Raw genomic sequence first — 22,156 nt, 5'->3', positions numbered from 1 at the left:
TTTTACACTTGAACTATTTTTGTGTGCTGCGGCATCCTTCCTAGATATCTCATATCTATCTATCTATCTCATATCTATCTATCTATCTATCTATCTATCTCATATCTATCTATCTTTCTCATATCTATCTATCTATCTCATATTTATCTCTTATCTATCTATCTATCTATCTCATATCTATCTATCTATCTATCTCATATTTATCTCATATCTATCTATCTATCTATCTCATATCTATCTATAGATCTATCTCATATCTATCTATTGTTACGCCGATTGCTCCAGGTCCCCGCTCCTCCCCGGAGCGCTCGCGGCGTTCACCTTCTCGCAGTGCCCCAGTCAGACCCGCTGATCGGGAGCGCTGCATTAATGTCACCGGCGGGGATGCGACCCGCATAGCGGGACGCGCCCGCTTGCGGTTCGCATCCCAGTCTCCTTACCCGTCCTGTCCTCCGACGGCTCAGTCCCGGCGCGTGGCCCCGCTCCCTAGGGCGCGCGCGTGCCGGCTCTCTGCGATTTAAAGGGCCAGTGCGCCTCTGATTGGCGCCTGGCCCAATTAGTGATCACACCTGTGCCCTCTCTATTTAAACTCACTTCCCCTTCCCAGCATTGCCGGATCTTGTTGCCATTGTGCCAGTGAAAGCGTTTCCTTGTGTGTTCCTAGCCTGTGTTCCAGACCTCCTGCCGTTGCCCCTGACTACGATCCTTGCTGCCTGCCCTGACCTTCTGCTACGTCCGACCTTGCTCTTGCCTAATCCCTTGTACCGCGCCTATCTCCGCCGTCAGTCGGGGTTGAGTCGCTATCGGGTGGAACGACCTGGTTGCTACCGCCGCTGCAAGTCCATCCCGCTTTGCGGCGGGCTCTGGTGAAAACCAGTAACCCCTTAGACTCAGTTCCCCTGTTACGGCCCACATCATCACCCCACTGACACAGAGGATCCACCACCAGTATCCTCTCAGTACCCGGACCCTGACATCTATTTATATAGCAACAGGAGAATACAGCAGCACACTGCTAGCACAAAGATATAGATAAAACATTAGACAACAGGCATTGCAAGGTCTGAAACATCCAAGGCACCTTATATACACCTGATAGAGGTGGGTGGGGTGCAAGAGCCAACATGGAGGTAGCCTTATTCTTTGGTTGTATCTATCTATATATCTATCTATCTCATATCTATCTATCTATCTATATCATATCTATATCATATCTATCTCATATCTATCTATCTCATATCAATCTATCTATCTCATATATATCTCATGTCTATCTATCTTTCTATCTATCTCATATATATTTATCTATTTCATATCTATCTATCTATCTATCTCATATCTATCTATCTTATATCTATCTATCTATCTTCTATCTATCTATATATCTATCTCATATCTATCTATCTATCTCATATATCTATCTATCAATCAATCTATCTATCTATCTCATATCTATCTATCTATCTCATATCAATCTATCTATCTCATATATATCTCATATTTATCTATCTCTCTATCTATCTCATATATATTTATCTATCTCATATCTATCTATCTATCTATCTATCTATCTATCTCCTATCTATCTATCTATCTATCTATCTCATATCTATCTATCTATCTCATATCTTTCTCATATCTATCTATCTATCTATCTATCTCATATCTATCTATCTTCTATCTATCTATCACATATCTATCTATCTCATATATATCTCATATCTATCTATCTATCTCATATCTATCTATCTTCTATCCATCTATCTCATATCTATATCTATTTCCTACGTATCTATTTATCTATCTATTTATCTCCTACCTATCTATCTATCTCATATATATCTCATATCTATCTATCTATCTATCTATCTATCTCATATCTATCTATCTATCTATCTATCTCCTACTTATCTATCTATCTCATATCTATCTCATATCTATCTATCTATCTCATATCTATCTATCTATTTGGTGGGACGGTCCACGCTATTTGGCGCCAAATTTGCAAGATAAGTACCCCATAATTTCATAGTTTCATATTTTCATTTATTGCATCACAGCTGTATAGCTTTTCATGTTCTATCTATATACTCATGTTTTATCTATATACTCATGTTTCATCTATATCTTTGTGCTGGCAGTGTGCTGCTGTATTCTCCTGTTGCTATCTATCTATCTATCTATCTCATATCTATCTATCTATCTCATATCTATCTCATATCTATCTATCTATCTATCTATCTATTTATCTATCTGTCTGTCTGTCTGTCTGTCTGTCTGTCTGTCTATCTATCTATCTCATATCTATCTATCTCATATCTATCTATCTCATATCTATCTATCTCATATCTATCTATCTATCTCATATCTATCTATATATCTATCTATCTATCTATCTATCTCATATCTATCTATCTATCTCATATCTATCTATATATCTATCTATCTATCTATCTCATATCTATCTATCTATCTATCTCATAACTATCTATCTATCTATCTATCTCATATCCATCTATCTATCTCATATCCAGGGACGTGCACAGGAATTTTGAGGGGCAGGGGCTCAATGTGAAAAAAAGGGCACACCTGATCCATATGCAACTCCCTAGACCAGTGTTAACCCAAGCACGGTCCTTAAAGGACAACTGCAGCCAAAATTTAACTTATCCCCTATCCACAGGATAGGGGATAAGTGTTTGACCGCGGGGGGTCCGACTGCTGGGCCCCCCTGCGATCTCCTGTGCAGGGGGCATGCCGGCCGCAGCATGACGTTGCGGCCGACATGTCCCCTCCATACATCTCTATAGGGGGGGGGGGCGGGGAGGCAGCATTCATGCCTCCCGCCTCCCCCATAGAACTGTATGGGGACGGGCTCAGAGCTCGACGCTATGCGCATTAGCGCTCACAACGGGGGGTCCGACCGCTTGTGCATAGAGGATAAGTTACATTTGGCTGCAGTTGTCCTTTAAATACCCCCAACAGGTCATGTGATCAGGGGATATAGTTGTGGAGATGCCTGATGCACAGACCAGAATTATATCACCTGTGAAAGACTAAAGGAATCCTGAAAACATGACCTGTTAGGGGGACTTGAGGACCGCGCTTGGGAAATCTACAGGATGGAGGCTAAGTGTTTGACCCCCGCGATCTCCCTAATGGGGCCCCCGCATTAGCACTCGACAGTTACGCACCCTCCCCGCCCTGTCCCCTTACAGTTCTATGGGAAAGGCACAAACGCTGCCTCCCCGCTTCTCCCATTGAACTACATGGAGGAGGCGTTTCAGCCGTGACGTCACGCCGCGGTTGGCACGCCCCCTGCGCGGCAGAGCTGTGTCCCCGTGCACGAGATTGGGGGGGGGGCCCAGCGTTTGGACCCCCCCGCGATCAAACACTTATCCCCTTTAACATACCATCCACAGCTCCCCGTTGCACTGATATAGCTTTTCTGTCCTCCGTTCCGTCCTTCTTTCTGCTTCCTGTGCACAGATCGAAACACTGCCATGAACTTATTGCCGGGCGCAGCGATTTCCCGCCTTGAGGTGGGACTGCGGCTGGAGATAAGCTCATGGCAGTGTCCTGGTGCTGTCCACACCTCGTGTCACACCGGGTCTGGTGCTACATAAGCTGCATAAGGACTATGCTCAGTTATCAGCTGTGGACAGTCCCAGGAGTGGGGAGAAAGGAGCCCTGTTAAAGGGGTACTCTGGTGGAAAACATATACCGTATTTTTCGCCGTATAAGACGCACTTTTTCTTCCCCAAAACTGGGGGGGAAAAAGTCGGTTCGTCTTATACGGCGAATACACCCCTATCGCGGCGGTCCCTGCGGCCATCAACGGCTGGGACCCGCGGCTAATACAGGACATCACCGATCGCGGTGATGCCCTGTATTAACCCTTCAGACACGGCGATCAAAGCTGACCGCCGCGTCTGAAGGAAAAGTGACACTAACCGGAACAACGATGCTGGACTAAGCTTTTCAGGTCCTGTAGGTGGGGGACACTATGAGGGAGATTTAACAAGACCTGTCCAGAGGAAGAGTTGCCCATAGCAACCAATCAGATCCTTTCTTTCATATTTCAGAGGCCTTTTTCAAAGGTAAAATAAGAAATCTGATTGGTTGCTATGGGCACCTTTTCCTCTGGACGGGTCTTGTTAAATCTCCCCCATAGTGTCCCCCACCTACAGGACCTGAAAAGCTTAGTCCAGCATCGTTGTTCTTTCCCTCCCTATAAACCAGGGGCCTCCAGTTGGTACAAAACTACAACTCTCAGCCAAAGGCTGTCCAGGCATGCTGGGAGTTGCAGTTTTGCAACAGCTGGAGGCACCCTGCTTGGGAAACACTGCTATAAACCAATAGTGTTACCCACCTGTGCCCCTATAATGCCATTCCACATCTGTGTCTTCCCCACATCATCAGTCCCTACACTCTTTGTATTGTCCCACCTTTCTTGTGGACCTGTCCAGAGGAAAAGTTGCCCATAGCAACCAATCAGATCGCTGCTTTCAGTTTTCAGAGGCCTTGTTAAAAATGAAAGAAGCGATGTGATTGGTTGCTATGGGCAACTGGACAACTTTTCCTCTGGACAGGTCTTGTTAAATCTCCCCCATAGTGTATATCAGAATAAATAAGGAAAAAAAACAAAACAACACAAAACACGATATAATCTCACTATAATCTCCCTGAAGCTGCTTGTACAGAGGAGGCCAGTCCTCCCTGACAGACCCCCCTCCCTACAGTCCTCCCTGACAGACCCCCCTCCCTACAGTCCTCCCTGACAGACCCCCCTCCCTACAGTCCTCCCTGACAGACCCCCCTCCCTACAGTCCTCCCTGACAGACCCCCCTCCCTACAGTCCTCCCTGACAGACTCCCCTCCCTACAGTCCTCCCTGACAGACCCCCCTCCCTACAGTCCTCCCTGACAGACCCCCCTCCCTACAGTCCTCCCTGACAGACCACCCTGACAGACCCCCCTGCTGATCATCAGTTACTGTCACTGTGGACTAGGGTTGCCACCCTACCGGTATTTTTCCGGCACAGCCGGTATTTTCGTTCAGATTCCGTGCTGTGCCGGTAAGTTTGGATGAAAAATATCGGCCATGCAATGGCCGGTATTTTTCATTAACTGTCATAACACACTAACCTAAAAAAAGCGGCGCCACTGAGCGGGGGTGCGGGGGTGCGGGTGCGGGGCTGCTCAGCACAGCACCCTGTCTGACTCTGAGGCTGTCCCAGTCTAAAACCTTACCTGGCACTGTGCGGCCGGGAGACTGGATCTGCGGAGGGACGTTGCGGAAGTGACGTCACTCCGCAGACCCGCGCAGGACGTCACGTCACTCGCCGGCCCGAGACTGAGAGGAGACTGGAGAGGTGCTGCGGTAGTAGGTAAGTGTGTCTGTGTGTGTCCGTTACTATGTGTGTGTCAGTGTTTGTGTGTCTGTCTGTCAGTCAGTGTTTGTGTGTCTGTCGGCCAGTGTGTGTGTCTCTGAATTCCACCCCACCCACCCCAATTCCCCTGTGGCAATCCCCCCCACCCCAATTCCATGGGGAAGAGGGGGGGGGGGGGGGAGGGGGGTAACTGCCTATACCTATGGGGAAGAGAGAGGGGGGGGTAACTACCTATACCTATGGGGAAGAGAGAGGGGGGGTAACTACCTATACCTATGGGGAAGAGAGAGGGGGGGGTAACTACCTATACCTATGGGGAAGAGAGAGGGGGGAGGGGGTAACTAGCTATACCTATGGGGAAGAGAGAGGGGGGGGGGTAACTACCTATACCTATGGGGAAGAGAGAGGGGGGGGGTAACTGCCTATACCTATGGGGAAGAGGGGGGGGAGGTAACTGCCTATACCTATGGGGAAGAGAGGGGAGGTAACTGCTTATACCTATGGGGAAGAGAGGGGAGGTAACTGCCTATACCTATGGGGAAAAGAGAGGGGGGCAACTGCCTATACCTATGGGAAAGAGAGAGGGGGGGGTAACTGCCTATACCTATGGGGAAGAGAGAGGGGGGGGGGTAACTACCTATACCTATGGGGAAGAGAGAGGGGGGGGGGGGTAACTACCTATACCTATGGGGAAGAGAGAGGGGGGGGGTAACTGCCTATACCTATGGGGAAGAGGGGGGGATGTAACTGCCTATACCTATGGGGAAGAGAGGGGAGGTAACTGCCTATACCTATGGGGAAGAGAGGGGAGGTAACTGCCTATACCTATGGGGAAAAGAGAGGGGGGCAACTGCCTATACCTATGGGAAAGAGAGAGGGGGGGGGGGTAACTACCTATACCTATGGGGAAGAGAGAGGGGGGGTAACTACCTATACCTATGGGGAAGAGAGAGGGGGGGGGTAACTGCCTATACCTATGGGGAAGAGGGGGGGAGGTAACTGCCTATACCTATGGGGAAGAGAGGGGAGGTAACTGCCTATACCTATGGGGAAGAGAGGGGAGGTAACTGCCTATACCTATGGGGAAAAGAGAGGGGGGCAACTGCCTATACCTATGGGAAAGAGAGAGGGGGGGGTAACTGCCTATACCTATGGGGAAGAGAGAGGGGGGGGGGTAACTGCCTATACCTATGGGGAAGAGAGAGGGGGGTAACTGCCTATACCTATGGGGAAGAGAGAGGGGGGGGGGTAACTGCCTATACCTATGGGGAAGAGAGAGGGGGGGTAACTGCCTATACCTATGGGGAAGAGAGAGGGGGGTAACTGCCTATACCTATGGGGAAGAAAGAGGGGGGGGGGGGGGGTAACTGCCTATACCTACGGGGAAGAGGGGGGGAGGTAACTGCCTATACCTATGGGGAAGATAGGGGGTGACTTTGCCTATAGGGAACGGGGGAGGGGGTGTAACTGCCTATACTTATTGGGGGGGCTACCTAACTTATACCTGGATGCCTAACTACTTACCTACATACCAGGCTATCTAACTATGTACCTGGCCTTCATACATGGCTGCCTAACTACTTAGCTAGCCCCCTACCTACCTGGCTTGTCACCTACCTACATATCCGGCTTCCTGATCTACCTACCTGGTTACCTATTTACCTGGCTGCCTACCTACCTTCCCAAGGAGGGCATTATTACAGTTTGTGGGCCTATACATGGGAAGATTGTAGAGGAGGGCACTGAATATATGCAGAGTCTGACATGTTTTTCCTGCAGATGTTAAGAGATCCACATGGCGGTCTTATCCGGACGGAGAAGAAAAGGAAAGAGGACGCCGCTGATCAGAAAAGACGTAATTGTGAGTCCCAAAATGTAACTGTAATCACTTATATAGTATACGCATCCTGTGTACAGCTGTTATCTACTGCCATATGGTCCTGTATATAATCACTTATATGGTATACAGATCCTGTGTACAGCTGATATCTACCGCCATATGGTCCTGTGTATAATCACTTATATTGTGTACAGATCCTTTATAGTATACTGGTCTGTGTATAGTGGTTTTATTCAGTACAACATTTTCTGTTTTCCACCTACAGAGCTATATGAGGGCTTTATCAGTATCAATTTGGTTTTGATGATTTTTTCATCCTATTTTTTTGTTGTTGGTAGTGTGTATACAGAGGAGCTGTTACAATGTTTGCATTTGCACTATTTGGTGAGGTTGTCAAATGTATTTATATTATATTTGTATTTGCTGGGTATCCCCTTAAATTTATTGCCTGTTAAATAAATGTTATTTACAATTGTAAGTTTTATTCTCTAAATGTTATTTTTTTGTGCGATATAGGAAAGTTCCCCCCGCATATATATTGTATCCATCCCATCCCCCATGCCATTTCTTTACCCCCCTCCCATCCCCCATGCCATTTCTTTACCCCCTCCCATCCCCCATCCCCTGATCCCTCGTCCTCTGTGCAATCGGGCCCCTCCCCTTTTTTAGCTCCACCCCCACATAGCCACACCCACGATCGGTATTTTTCTGAGGGAAAGGTGGCAACCCTACTGTGGACTCTTCTAATTCCCCTCACACAGTCCACCCTCCCTACAGTCCTCCCTGACAGACCACCCTGCTGATCATCACTTACTGTGGACTCTTCTAAGTCCCCTCACACAGTCCACCCTCCCTACAGTCCTCCCTGACTGGAGGGGCAAGCTGTGCATAACTAGCTTGCCCCCTGACTGGTGAGCAGTTAAGGGGTTAAGAAATATACAGGCAAGGTTTTTAGCCCCCTCCCCCATCTGTAAAAACTTGTTGGTAACTATAGTGGTATGTCCCATGGGTGGGGGGAAAGGAGTGCACCAATCAGGGGTTTAATAGTTTCCCGGGCTTTCAGGGGCCCTCCCCTGGGTATTTATAGCTGTGGTGCCTCCCTTCCCCCCTCAATCTGCCCAGGACCCGGAGTTTTGACTGCTGGCTGGTATGTGTCTTCCTTTTATTTGTGGCCTGGATGGAGCAGGAGGGTGAGGGCTGGCATACTCCCTTATGGCTGAGCTGGCCTCCCCTCCTGTTGCACCCGAGGCGGGTTTGGGAGGCTGGCGGACCTCTCACAGTCCCGCTCTCCTACCCACTATGGCCCCTGTGAGCCCTGTCCCGCCCGTTCCTTTTGCCCTCTTCCCTGCCCGTGGCCAAAGCCCTCTCCCCTGCCTGTGCCTGTATCCCTCCCTATGGGCATGCTCCTTATGAGCATGCTCTGCTGTTTTCCTTGTCCCCCCCCTGTCCCCCTCCGTCTCTTTTTCCTCTTTGCGGTCCCCTCTGTCTCTCCCCCCCCCCCCCCCCTGTTCCCCCCCTGGCTCTGGAGGCAGCGGCCCCTGGGGGGCTGCTGCTGTTTTAACTCCCTATGTGCAAATGGACGCTTATTAACGTCCATTTGCGCTCCTTCAGAGATAATGCGCGCTCACAAGGTGAGCGCACATTATATCTGTGGGGTCCCGGTTGCTCTTAGCAACCAGGATCTATGCTACGCCGGACATCGCCGATCCGGCAGATGTCCGGCATTACATCTTTAGACGCGACGATCTAAGTTCAATGCCGCGTCTGAAGATGTACTTTCAAGCATCCCGGCTGCTCAGTCGGGCTGACCGGGACAATCGCGATCTAATCGCCTTGTCCCGATCAGCTGGGACGCAGCAGGAGGGTCACTTACCTGCCTCGTGCGCGTCCGCTCGTTGATTGATTGCTCCAAGCCTGAAATTCAGGCTTAATCAATCGTTGATAGCACCGATCATTGCCATGTTAATACATGGCAAGTGATCAGTGTTAGGAGCAGTGTGTGCAGGGTTATGGCTCCTATGGAGCTATAACATTGCAAACAAAAAAAAAAAAAAAAAAAAAAAGAATTAAGTCAATAAAGGTCATTTAACCCTTCAACAATAAAAGTTTGGTTTGCCCCCTTTTCCCCATCCAAAAAATAAATAAATAAATACAAAAAAAAAAAAAATTATATATATATATATATATATATATATATATATATATATGTAAATAAATGGAAAACATTTTTTTAAAATCGATAAATATATAAATAAAAGTGTATGTATGTATATATAGGTATAACTAGAAATAAATAAAAAAATAAATAAATAAAAAAATATGTGTGTTGCAGACATGCATGTATGTGGTATCTCCTCATGCGTGCATGTCTGGGGTATAACAATATGTCGTCGTTTGAAGTGTTCCGTCTATGGCGTGCACGCAAATATAAATAAATGAATAATTCAAATAAAATAATTTTAAATTAAAATAAATAAATATTAAATTTCATTATACACGTGATATACATAATAAATAATATTGGACATATGACATTTCTGTTTAGCATATTCGGTCAATTTTTCTACTGTATGTATTAATAAACGGCGTTCACAAAAAAAAAAAAAAAAAAAAACAATCCGAGAAAAGGGCAAGGGTACTGCGGGCTCTTTCGGATTACGGCGCAAACTATTTGAGCTCTCCTATCGTCCCCTCCTATTTACACAGCTTCTCACTCCGCCCACGCTGGCACCTCTCCCCTTACCACACCCCCTGCCCACTGCGTCTGCCCCCCCCCCATCACCTCTTCCCCGTGTTCCCAGATCTCCCCCCCCCTTCTTCCTCCTGCCTCTCCAATGCCCCCTGTGGAGGGGTAGAGAGTGTGGTGGCGGAGTGCCCGCGACCCGGCGGTCTCCGACTTGCCTTGTCCCACGCCTGCGGCGATGGTGAAGTGGTTCTTCCGGCTGTTGGCTTCTCCATCTTCTGGAATTGGTGGGTGTTCTGATGCGGGGCTTGGCCCCTTCCCCGGTTAGTGTGCTTATGGCTGCGTTCTGTGCAGTGTTCGTCCTTTTGTTTCTGTGTGTGTATGTTGAGTTTGGTCTCTGGTTGGGAGTTGAGTACGTCTCTTCTTGGGTTCTGGCTGTAGGTCAGTGGTCTGAGCAGCCATCAGTTGAATGTGTATTGTGTGGGAGACCAGAGTTCTAATCCTCCTTTCCTCCTCTATTTCAGGGTGCTTTGGTAGGGTATCATAAAAAAGTTAAAAAATAAAAAAATAAATGTTTTCTGCGGTGAGTGCTCTTTTGGCCTTACGCTCTGGGTGGCCGGGTTTGGCAGACTTGGCTCCTGCGGCTTGTTCCTTTTCCTGATTCGGTGGTTGCCTCCCAGTTACGGTTTTGTTTCTTTTGGTTTTCTCCCCCTTTTGTTTGGTTTATCTCTCCGTATTTTCCCCAATCTCTGGTAGGCATGGGACTTCTGTATGTCGTTTTGGGTGCTTTAGCTGATGTGTTCGGTGGGTAGGTTTCGCTTGAGTCTCTGTTTGCCTTGCCTTGTGAGTTTTTCTGTTCGTGGTGGTATTCCGGAGGGTGATTCTCCTGTGCTCTGCGCTTGTGGGGGTGTGGTTTGTTGTTGCAAGGCTGACATGCAAATTGTGAAGCGTTCCATATTTGGTGCTCGCTTCGGCAGTACATATGTTAAAATTGGAACAATACTGAGTAGATTAGCATGGGTTCCGCATGCCGCGTTGGCGTTGGTCTGCTGCTTTCCTGTGATCAGGGTGTGATTGCGTTTTTCTCTGTTTTGGTTTCTTCGGGGCTCGCTAGGTGCCCTGGTTACGGTCCTTGCTGGTTTCCTGATTGTTCCACGTGGAATATGGTTCCGGGCGGAGTTTTTTCCTCCAGGTTGTCTCTGGCCGCCGAGGGTGTGTGGTATCTGTGCCCCCGCATATGTGCCCCGGGTGCACTAAGGGCTGACGTTTCGGCTGGTTGGGGTTTTTTCATGTGTCGTGCAGTAGACAGGCCTGCTTTCTGTCCCCCGTTGCAGCTCACGGGAAGCTCGCTCTGTTTCCGGATGTGGCCGGTTTGGTTGGTTGTTGGTGTGGTTTGGTTTCCCAGTGGTTTAGCCCTGGGTCTTGGTAGTCAGTGGGTTTCTGCCATGCTTGGGTTTTGTTAGCGCTTTTGCCTTGGTATTGGTTGTGGGACTTTGGGTGCTTGCTTCGGCAGCTCATGTTCTGGACTTGTAACGATACTGTGTGGGTTGGCTTGGCCCCTGCGCTTGGTAGCGCTCTAATTTGGTGTTACTTTTCTTCTTTTCTGGGGTGCTTTGAGGGATCGTGGCGTGTTGTCGGTCTGACATTCGGGGAGTTGTCACTGATATTACTTTTGCGGATTTCTTCTTGTGTTCGGCTTGTTGTGCCTAGTGCTTCGCTGTTTGGAGTTACTATTTATTTTGGGGCTGTACTCCCTGGGGTCGGTATTGGGTGTTGACGCTTTGTCTCGTTTTTCTCTGGCAGTGGTTCCGGAGGTTGCTCCCTTGAGCGGAGTCGGAAGGTTTGCCTGTGTGGCTGGCCCGTGGGTCATCGTGGAGTTTGGTGTGTATTTCTTGGTCCGCTTTGGTGGCTCCTGCGACTTGGTCACACTCACGGTAAGGCGTTTGCGAGTGGTTGGTGGTGTGGTGGCCGGGATGTCTACAGTGGAGGTGGGTCCCGGAGGTTCCAAATGTGTCTGTGGATAGGGGATTTGTTTTTCGTACCTGGAATGCCCTTTGTAGTAACCTTCCGGGCTCTGATGTTTATTCCTATTTCGTTTTCATGACGGTAGTTGACTGCTGTGTCACCTCTCCAAGGAGGTTCGAGATTTGGGCTGTGTTCTCTGTGCATCCAAATAACATTCTTAGTACATGACGCCGGGATATTCACCTGTTCATGTGAATCACCTTCTATTCAAAAAAAAAGGAGAAAACAGGTGGGTGGCTTTCCCACTGTGCTGCGACCCAGTGGGGTGCGGTTGGCGCATGGCGGGGGGTAATTTTTTCTTTTCTACTTTGCGGTTGATGGGATGTTGGTGCGTACCTAGGGGCTGGGCCCGCGAGTTGGTGGCCTTGCTGTCGGCGACCGGTTTTTCCTATCAGTTTTGGGTCACTTGGTGGCAGCTGCGGGTCGGATTTTTGGTTGTCGCTTTTGCGTCGTTTTGCTCATCCAAGGTTTGCACTGGCTTTTTTCGGGGCTATGTGGATGGGACACTTCCTTTCTCCTCATCTGGGACTGGGGTGTCTGTTTTTTGGGTGCCTATTTTGTGCAATTTGTGACACAGTATTAAAAAAAAAATTATTTTTAATTATAAAAATTAAAGGCCCCCTTTTTTGTCTGAGACTGCTTCGGCGATCCAAGTAGCGTAGCTTGTGCTGCATGGGGGTCAGCGAATGACTGTTTTTTCTGGTTGTCGTCCTATTGCTTGACGGGGTGGCTGTGGGGCGCCCCCCCCCCCTTTTTTTCTTTTTTGCTCCACGCCCCCGATTATTCAGTTTCGAGTTTTTTGTCTGTTTTGGGTTTTGCTTTTCTTTGATAGGATGGGGTGTTGTGAGTTGGAGACTCGCCCTCTTTTGTATCGGGGCCGGCGGAGGTGACTTGGTTTCCGGAGAGGGTAGCGCAGCGCATGGGGCGCTTGCGATCTGCATGTTGCGTTGCTATTTTTGCCCAGTTTGATGTTTCCCATATGTGTTATGTTTTGCAAGCTTTTTTCCGCAAGGTGGTGCGAGTGCTGCGGCTCTCTTCGATGTATGGGTGAGTCTGGGAGATGTGTTCGCACAAGAGTTATTAAAAAAAAAAAAAAAAAAGATTAATAAATAAAAAGAATGATACAAATTTATATAAGAAATAGGTCCTGGCGGCAGGTACCTCGGTTTTCCTGGAGAGGAAATGTGTTGGGCAGTTTTTCCTGGAGAGGAAATGTGTTGAGCGGATTTCCTGGAGAGGAAATGTGTTGGGCGGATTTCCTGGAGAGGAAATGTGTTGGGCGGATTTCCTGGAGAGGAAATGTTTTGGGTGTGCCGGGGGGCTGAGGTGGCCCCAGGTGTTGGCTATCCAGTATCTCTTTGGTGGGGGTCGGAGCCCAGTGTAGGGCTAACTGGTCTCCTCCGTGGCGGTAAGAAGACGGTGAAAGCGGGGTCAACCCGGGGTAGACCTCCACACAGGACGGTGTGGCAGCACCTCTCGGGTTGGCAAGAAGCCAATCGGTGTCTTTGTTACAGTTAAATTGTTATTTATATAAGTAATTTTATAAATAAAGCTGTGGACGATCCCCACCCATAAAAAGTTGAATTGTTGTTGTGTCAGTTATTATTTAATTAATTATTGTAATAAGGGGGAGGGGTAGTTATAGCCTGCTAGGAGCTAATTGGGTCTCAACAGTCTGGAGGGGCAAGCTGTGCATAACTAGCTTGCCCCCTGACTGGTGAGCAGTTAAGGGGTTAAGAAATATACAGGCAAGGTTTTTAGCCCCCTCCCCCATCTGTAAAAACTTGTTGGTAACTATAGTGGTATGTCCCATGGGTGGGGGGAAAGGAGTGCACCAATCAGGGGTTTAATAGTTTCCCGGGCTTTCAGGGGCCCTCCCCTGGGTATTTATAGCTGTGGTGCCTCCCTTCCCCCCTCAATCTGCCCAGGACCCGGAGTTTTGCCCTCCCTCCCTCCCTTTTTGTATCTCTGTTTATTGTAAGTCACAGCTTGGCGGTAAGAAGACGGTGAAAGCGGGGTCAACCCGGGGTAGACCTCCACACAGGACGGTGTGGCAGCACCTCTCGGGTTGGCAAGAAGCCAATCGGTGTCTTTGTTACAGTTAAATTGTTATTTATATAAGTAATTTTATAAATAAAGCTGTGGCCGATCCCCACCCATAAAAAGTTGAATTGTTGTTGAGTCAGTTATTATTTAATTAATTATTGTAATAAGGGGGAGGGGTAGTTATAGCCTGCTAGGAGCTAATTGGGTCTCAACAGTCAGACCACCCTGCTGATCATCACTTACTGTGGACTCTTCTAAGTCCCCTCACACAGTCCACCCTCCCTACAGTCCTCCCTGACAGACCCATCTCATATCTATCTATCTCATATCTATCCATCTCATCTCATATCTATCTCTCATATCTATCTATCTCATATCTATCTATCTATCTATCTCATATCTATCTCTCATATCTATCTATCTCATATCTATCTATCTCATATCTATCTATCTATCTCATATCTATCTATCTATCTATCTCATATCTATCTATCTCATATCTATCTATCTATCTATCTATCTCATATCTATCTATCTATCTATCTCATATCTATCTATCTATCTATCTATCTCATATCTATCTATCTCATATCTATCTATCTATCTATCTATCTCATATCTATCTATCTATCTCATATCTATCTATCTCATATCTATCCATCTCATCTCATATCTATCTCTCATATCTATCTATCTCATATCTATCTCATATCTATCTATCTCATATCTATCTATCTCATATCTATCTATCTCATATCTATCTATCTATCTCATATCTAACTATCTATCTCATATCTATCTATCTATCTCATATCTATCTATCTATCTATCTATCTCATATCTATCTATCTATCTATCTCATATCTATCTATCTCATATCTATCTATCTATCTATCTCATATCTATCTATCTCATATCTATCTATCTATCTATCTATCTCATATCTATCTATCTATCTCATATCTATCTATCTCATATCTATTTATCTCATATCTATCTATCTACATAAATATATATATATATATATATATATATATATATATATATCTTGTTTGTGTCCTCTTGGGTTCTATCGAGCAGTGATCTCCAAACTGTGGACCTCCAAGATGTTGCAAAACTACCACTTCCAGTATGCCTGGACATGCTGGGAGTTGTAGTTTTGCAACATCTGGAGGTCCACAGTGTGGAGACCACTGCTCTATAGGAACCTCTTTAAACCTTTCTCATTGTATTTCTACGAGGCCGGGTCCCTGATCTCCAGGTCATTTGGCATTGTGCCATGTTGTCCCTGATATAGGGTTTTCCAGAAATCCCTCTCAATGCTTTATTAATTCATTCCCAACATGACTGAGCGCTCCTGCCGCTATCTAAAGGGGATGGGAGGAAGGGTTTACGAGGCGCACAGTAAGTGGATATTTTCCATTACGGAACATGTATGTGTTCTAGGTGTTTCATATCACATCGAGAAGGGAAAAAAAACGTCCATCCTTACAAGGTTTCCCGCTTCACTTTACGGGCCAGAGGACGACGCATATTTCACTTTTATGATAGGAAAAAGTATACATTGCTGAATAAGAACTCGATATTAGAAAAACCCGCTCAGCCTCGGTTCAACAACCGCCGACAATTTCAGATATGTATTTAAAGGTATAAAAATGACATTGTTTCAAATAAAGGACATTTACAGTACAATTTATGGTACATATATCATATAATAGTTTACTTAGTGTTTTGAACTATAAAGGCTCTCTGTACATATCACAGAAGAGTTTACTAACGCGAAATCACAGAAACCCGCATACCACCAGACAGTAGGAAAAAAAACTAAACAAAGAGGAATCACAAAAAGTTAGTAACATTAAAGGGGTTTTCCACTATAAGGTGATTTTAGTATGTACCTGGCAGACAGTAATGGACATGCTTAGGAATGATCTGCACTTGTCTTGGGGCTAAATGGCTATGTTCTGAGATTACCATAACACTGTGGCTAGCTTTTTATGAACTGGGTATTTCCTGTTGGAGTTCCCTGCCTCCAACTACATGTCCCATGATTCCTTGTTTTCTAAGTGTGAGGCCACTTTTCTCCCTCCCACACATCAGCCACCCAACCATTGAAACACACCTGTGATCACTTCTATGCAATAGACCAGTGTTTTCTGACATGGTGCCTCCAGCTGTTGCAAACCTTGAATGCACTGCAGAATGATCTCCCACCCAGTGGTCTCTACACCCATTTAAGCACAGACAGGCTCCCTCTGAACACCTGCTTAGTGATGTAATGTCTCGGGCCACACTGCAGCCTGGGAAATCCTGAGACGACACTCATTTTGTATGGTGTTAAAGATAAACATTGGGCCAAAAATCACAGAAGAATCATGAGATCACCATGAAACACAGGTACAGCTACTATATTATGAACTACACTAACTTTACAGCCCCTGTAGCATAGTCAGATAAAAAAAAATCTGGAATACCCCTTTAAGAGTCTATTCACACGTACAGTATTCTGCGCAGGTTTGATGCGCAGGATTTTCTGCTGAAGATCTCCATGAAAACTGAATGACTGAACACAGCTTGAAATCCTGCGCATCAAATCTGCGCAGAATACTGTATGTGTGAATAGTACTCCGGTGGAAAAATAAAATGTTTCCAAATAAACCAGGGCCAGAAAGTTGTACAGATTTGTAAATTACTTCTATATAAATTACTATAATTACTTAGTAAATTACTTCTATGTAAAAATATTAATCCTTCCAGTACTTTCTTTTTTCAGTCTGACGCTCTCTGCTGACACTCTTTTTTATTATAAAAGTACAAAACACAAAACAAGTTCATTTCACTGTAACAAAATTAACAAAACTGAACATAACAACAAACTATTCATCTCAAAATAACAACTTAAACCGGCCAGCCCAGATAAACCAAAAATAAATAAATAAATCATTACCTACTATAGTCCAACACACACACACACACACATACCTAATGAACATAAATAAAGCTTTCCTCGCTGGGATCAAAAACTAAAAATATCCAAACTAGGAAACATAACCACACTGCCCCCCCTCCCTAATAACAAGACAAAAAAAAAATGGCTAGCTGCCGTAACAAAAATAATCCAACTTGGATAACAAAATATATATTATTTTTTTATACATCTATATATTTTTTTTCCTTTTATTATATACTATATATATATATATATATATATATATATATATACATACATACATACACATATCCACATACATACACATACACACATACATACATATATACATACACACATTTTTTCTTTTTTTTTTTTTTCTTTTTTGTTTTTTAACTTCCCCTACCCTCCAACCCTATCACTATCCCTTCATGAAACTGACCCTATACTCACCCTAAGATATATACACTATCCCTGGCCAAAATAAGGTACTTCACCTTAAGGGCCTAGTACCTAGGGCACATCAAAAGAAAAACCTCTCCATAGGAGAGAAGCCCTACTGGTACCAAGACTGCCATACTCCAAAGACCTAATCTTCCCAAGGTCACCGGTGATATTCCTACAGACCTCCACCTCGGAGAGGATTTTCTGTTGGGTTGACACTAAACACCGTGCGTTCCACGTGTAGTACCTAACCACTAAACTAACTAAGAATAAAGTGCCCCGGTCTCGGCCACTCAGGGACCTGAATGCCCCATAAGCCCACTCCGGATAGGTAAGGCCGGCAAGTTGACTCCAGCCGATGGAAGCGCCCACCCGGTTGTAAACCCCTATATTAAAGGGACAATGAAGCAGGAAGTGGTCCATGCTTTCCAGCGTGTCCCCACACTCTTCTCGGGGACATCCCCGGTCATCAGAGTTCCTACACTTCAGGTTGTCCCTTACATATAGCTTCCCCTGAAAGCAGCGCCAGGCCAAGTCCCAAAACTTCTGGGGGACCCTTTTCATGTTCAAAAGATACAACCCCACCCTCAGATCCCGACCTGGGCAGTCCCTGAGCGCCAGAGGCTTCTGGAAGTGGGTCAACAGAACCCGTTTGTCAAGGAACTGCCTTAACTGGGTCCTGATCTCCCACACTCCCAGACCCCACCGACGTATCGCCTTCAGAGTCGGGGTAGCGTAAGCCGGAAGATATCCATGGGGCGTACGGAGGTCCTTCACTTGCCCTCCTGTCTCCCATTCCTGGAAGAAAGGCCGAAACCATTCCCTGCAGGAGAGTACCCACGGAGAAGCCCTCTCTGACCAGAGGTTTGCGATGTTGGCTTTCAAGAAGGTGTTCGTAAAGAACACCACAGGGTTTACCATAGATAAACCCCCTAGTCTCCTCGTGCGGTATGTAACCTCCCTCTTGACTAGGTTCATCCTGTTCCCCCATAACAGTTGGAAAAACAGGCTGTAGATCCTAGTGTAGTAAGCCTCTGGCAAGATACATACACTGCCCAGATAGATAAACAAGGGGAGCAGGTACGATTTGATCAGGTGTACCCTTTCCCTGAGGGTCATAGACCAACCCTTCCACTGGTCCACCTTCTGAGCGGCATCCTGGAGCTTACCATCCCAGTTTTTGGTGGGATAATCATCCTGGCCGAATGTGATGCCCAAGACTTTTGCTGATTCTTGGGGCCCTGGAAGGGTGTCCGGGAGATCAAACATGGGATCCCCCCCTCCCAGCCAGAGACTTTCACACTTATCCCGGTTGATCTTAGACCCGGATGCCTCCGAGTAGCGGTCCACCTCCGACATCACCACACCGACCTCCTCTCTCGTGGAGACGAAAATAGTGACATCGTCAGCGTACGCCACCACTCTCTGGGTGACAGCCGGCTCCGCCAGACTCATCCCAACTCCCGCCAACGGCCCACAATCTACCCTCCGGATGAAGGGATCGATTGCGAACACGTATAAAAGCGGGCTCAAAGGACAACCCTGACGGACTCCGGACCCCACCTCAAAAGAGCGGCCAGACCACCCGTTCACCAGCGGGAAACTCTCTGCCCCTGCATACAAGATCTTAAGCCAATTAACAAAAGTAGTTGGTAAGCCATATCTCAGGAGGACGGACCATAGGTACTCGTGGTTTACCCGATCAAATGCTTTGGCCTGATCCAAGGACAGCAAGTACCCCTTCCAAAGACCTGCACTACTCCGCTCCACTGCCTCCCTGACACTAAGGACAGCACTTAAGGTGCTTCAGCCTGGAACAGAGCAGTGCTGAGCCCCCGAAAGGAGCCGGGGTGCAAACTTCACCAGCCGATTAAACAGTATCTTGGCCAGAAGCTTCCTGTCCGTATTGAGAAGAGCTATGGGCCTCCAATTCTCAATCTGGCTAGGATCTTTACCCTTTGACAGAAGAATCAGGGCTGACCTCCTCATTGACTTCGGCAGAGTACCCGAGGAGAGACACTCATTGAATACCTCAGTCAAGAGGGGAGCTAAAGACTCCTTAAAGGTCCTGTACCACTCGGATGTTAAGCCATCCGGACCTGGCGACTTCTTGGGGGCGAGCCCCTCGATCGCCAGTCTCACTTCCTCTTCCCTGATTTCTTCTGCCAAAACATCAAGAGAGAGGTCTACCCCTGGCTCAGGAATGGTTTCAGTCAGGAAAACCGACATCTTGTCTCGATCTAGATCCTTCCTCCCCAAGAGGTGCGAGTAGAAGGATCTGACGACCTCCAAGATCCCTGATCTGGACCGATTCAGAGATCCTGTACTATCAATCAGTCCTGAAATGACTTTACTACTCACTGACATCTTACAGTTTCTGTAAGGGTCGGGCGAGCGGTACTTCCCGTAATCCCTCTCAAAAACCAAAGATGCGTGTCTATCGTACTGACACCTCATCAGCAAGGATTTCACTCTGGAGATATCCTCTCGGCTACCTCCAGTCGAGACGAGAAGCTCGAGTTTCCTCCTCAGACCCTGATACAAGCGATACCTGTTCAGGGACCTGAGGCTCGAGAGCTGGCGGAAGAACCCCGCAACCCGCTTCTTGAATATCTCCCACCACTCTGACTTACTACTACATAGGTCCAGTAAAGGTACCTGACTCTGAAAAAAATCCTCAAAGGACTATCTTATCTCCGCTTCCTCCAGGAGGGACGAATTCAGCTTCCAATAACCTTTTCCCATCCGGGGGGTCTCTGAAACATTCAGAAAAAACAAAATCATACAGTGATCGGAGAACTCCACCTCAACCACGGACACTGCAGAAGAGACGGCTTCCTCCTTTAAATAAAACCTATCTATCCTAGACCTGCGACTACCTTGATGATAGGTGAAACCCGCGTGGCCCGAGGGGCTCCGGATGTGGGCGTCCTCTAGGCGAGCTTCTCTAGTTATGCTAATCAGTGCCACACTATCACAAGTCAGCGGACCATTGGAGCCTCCCCGATCTTGGGACCTCGTGACATTATTGAAGTCCCCTCCAAAGATCACTTGCCGACTCGTAAAAAGAAAGGGCTTAATCCTCATAAAGAGATCTTTACGGCCCCGCTTAGTTTGCGGGGCATAGATGTTAATGAGCCGGAGCTCTTGTCCCTTCATGAAGACATCTAAGATCAGGCACCTCCCCATTTCTAATTCAATAACCCGTTGGCATTCAACAGGAGCGGTAAAAAGGACCGCCACCCCACTATACGGCTCAGCTGCAAGAGACCAGTGGGAGGGGCCGCGCCTCCACTCTCTTCTGGCTTTTACCAGAGAGGCTAGATCTGACAACCTGGTCTCTTGTAAAAAGAAAACATCGGCTTCAACACGGCCGAGAAAATCAAAGGCTGCAAATCTAGCCGTATCCGACTTTATGCTGGCACAATTAATAGATGCCAGCGTCAATGGGGTGAGTGCCGCCATACAGGGTGATTAAATTAGACGGCCACACCCTTTACTTTTGCTTCCCTTTCTTTTTCGCCCCCTCATCCCCTGAAGAAGACGAGAGGGCAGGACCACACTTAGACCTTTTTTTGGATTCAGATTGATCCATTTGATCCCCGTCTCCATCCGGCCCTGGTCTAGCCCTGCCCTCCGAGGAAGGTGTCCCGACAGGACAGGGCCCAGTTCCCCCCAGAGGCTCTTTCTTCCTAGGCACCCCGCCCTCACCTTCCCCCTCCAAGGAGGGGGAGGAGATGGTATCGAGGACGAGGTACCGGTTTGACAGGTCAATCAGAGGGGGGGGCAGTCAGGCTTCCGTTTTGGACCTGGCCCGTAGTACATGGAACAGATGACTCTGACCTCTTCTTTCTCCCTTTCCTTTTGCCCTTATCTTTCTTTTTAGGCCTCTCCCCACTATCCTCATCCACACTTTCATAGTGGGAGGAATCAGAAAGGTCGGCCATATTGCCATCCTCTTTGCGCAGTCTCCTGATCTCCTCATCTAGCACGTTCTCCTCCAGGGCTTCAGCAGTTACAGGGCCAGCTTCAGGAGCAGGGGCTGAAGCTACCCCCGCCACCTGGGCACTCTCCAGCTCCCTACTACTTCTACGATTTTCCTCCCGCCTTAGTTTGGCGGGGCCCTTTTTCCTCCTCACTAGCCCTGTTGTGCCCCCATCCCTGCTCGTACCCTCCCCAGCCGAGGCAACTTCACAGCTCTCCTCAGCCGGAGCGGCCGCCGCACGGGTGAAGGCGCTAGGACAACGGCTGAAAGGGTGTCCGAGGACACCACACAGGTGGCACCGGATCTGCCGACAGGATGCGGCCAGATGACCCACCCCACCACACAAAGCGCAGACCTGCACAGTACAGGCTGCGCTAAAGTGGGTGGGGCTGCCACACCTGTGACAGACCTTAGGCTGCCCCTGGTAGAAGACCTGGATCCTATCACGTCCAAGGAAGGCGGCTGACGGAATGTGGGCAACCGTACTCCCTGAACGCTTGAGTTTGACGGAAAACGGCCAGGCCCCGGACCAGATCCCGTGCTCATCAAAGTTTTTCTTGGGCATGTCCGTCACATCCCCATACCGTCCGAGCCAGGTCATGATATCATAACAAGAAAGTGACTCGTTACGGGTCAAAACGGTCACTTTCTTGACAGCATTCTGACGGGAAATCGCCTTTACGGCGAACTCCCGCCAGCCGGGCTCGTTTTTTGCCACTTCGTAGTTCGACCAGAAGAGTTCAAGACCCTCCGGCCGAACGAAACTGACGTCAAACTCAGACGAACCATAGGGGTGAATCAGAGCAAAGATG

The sequence above is a fragment of the Hyla sarda genome, chromosome 1, assembly GCF_029499605.1.
Source record: "Hyla sarda isolate aHylSar1 chromosome 1, aHylSar1.hap1, whole genome shotgun sequence".
NCBI classification, from domain to species: Eukaryota; Metazoa; Chordata; class Amphibia; order Anura; family Hylidae; genus Hyla; species Hyla sarda.
Note: the sequence above shows the minus strand (reverse complement) of the source record.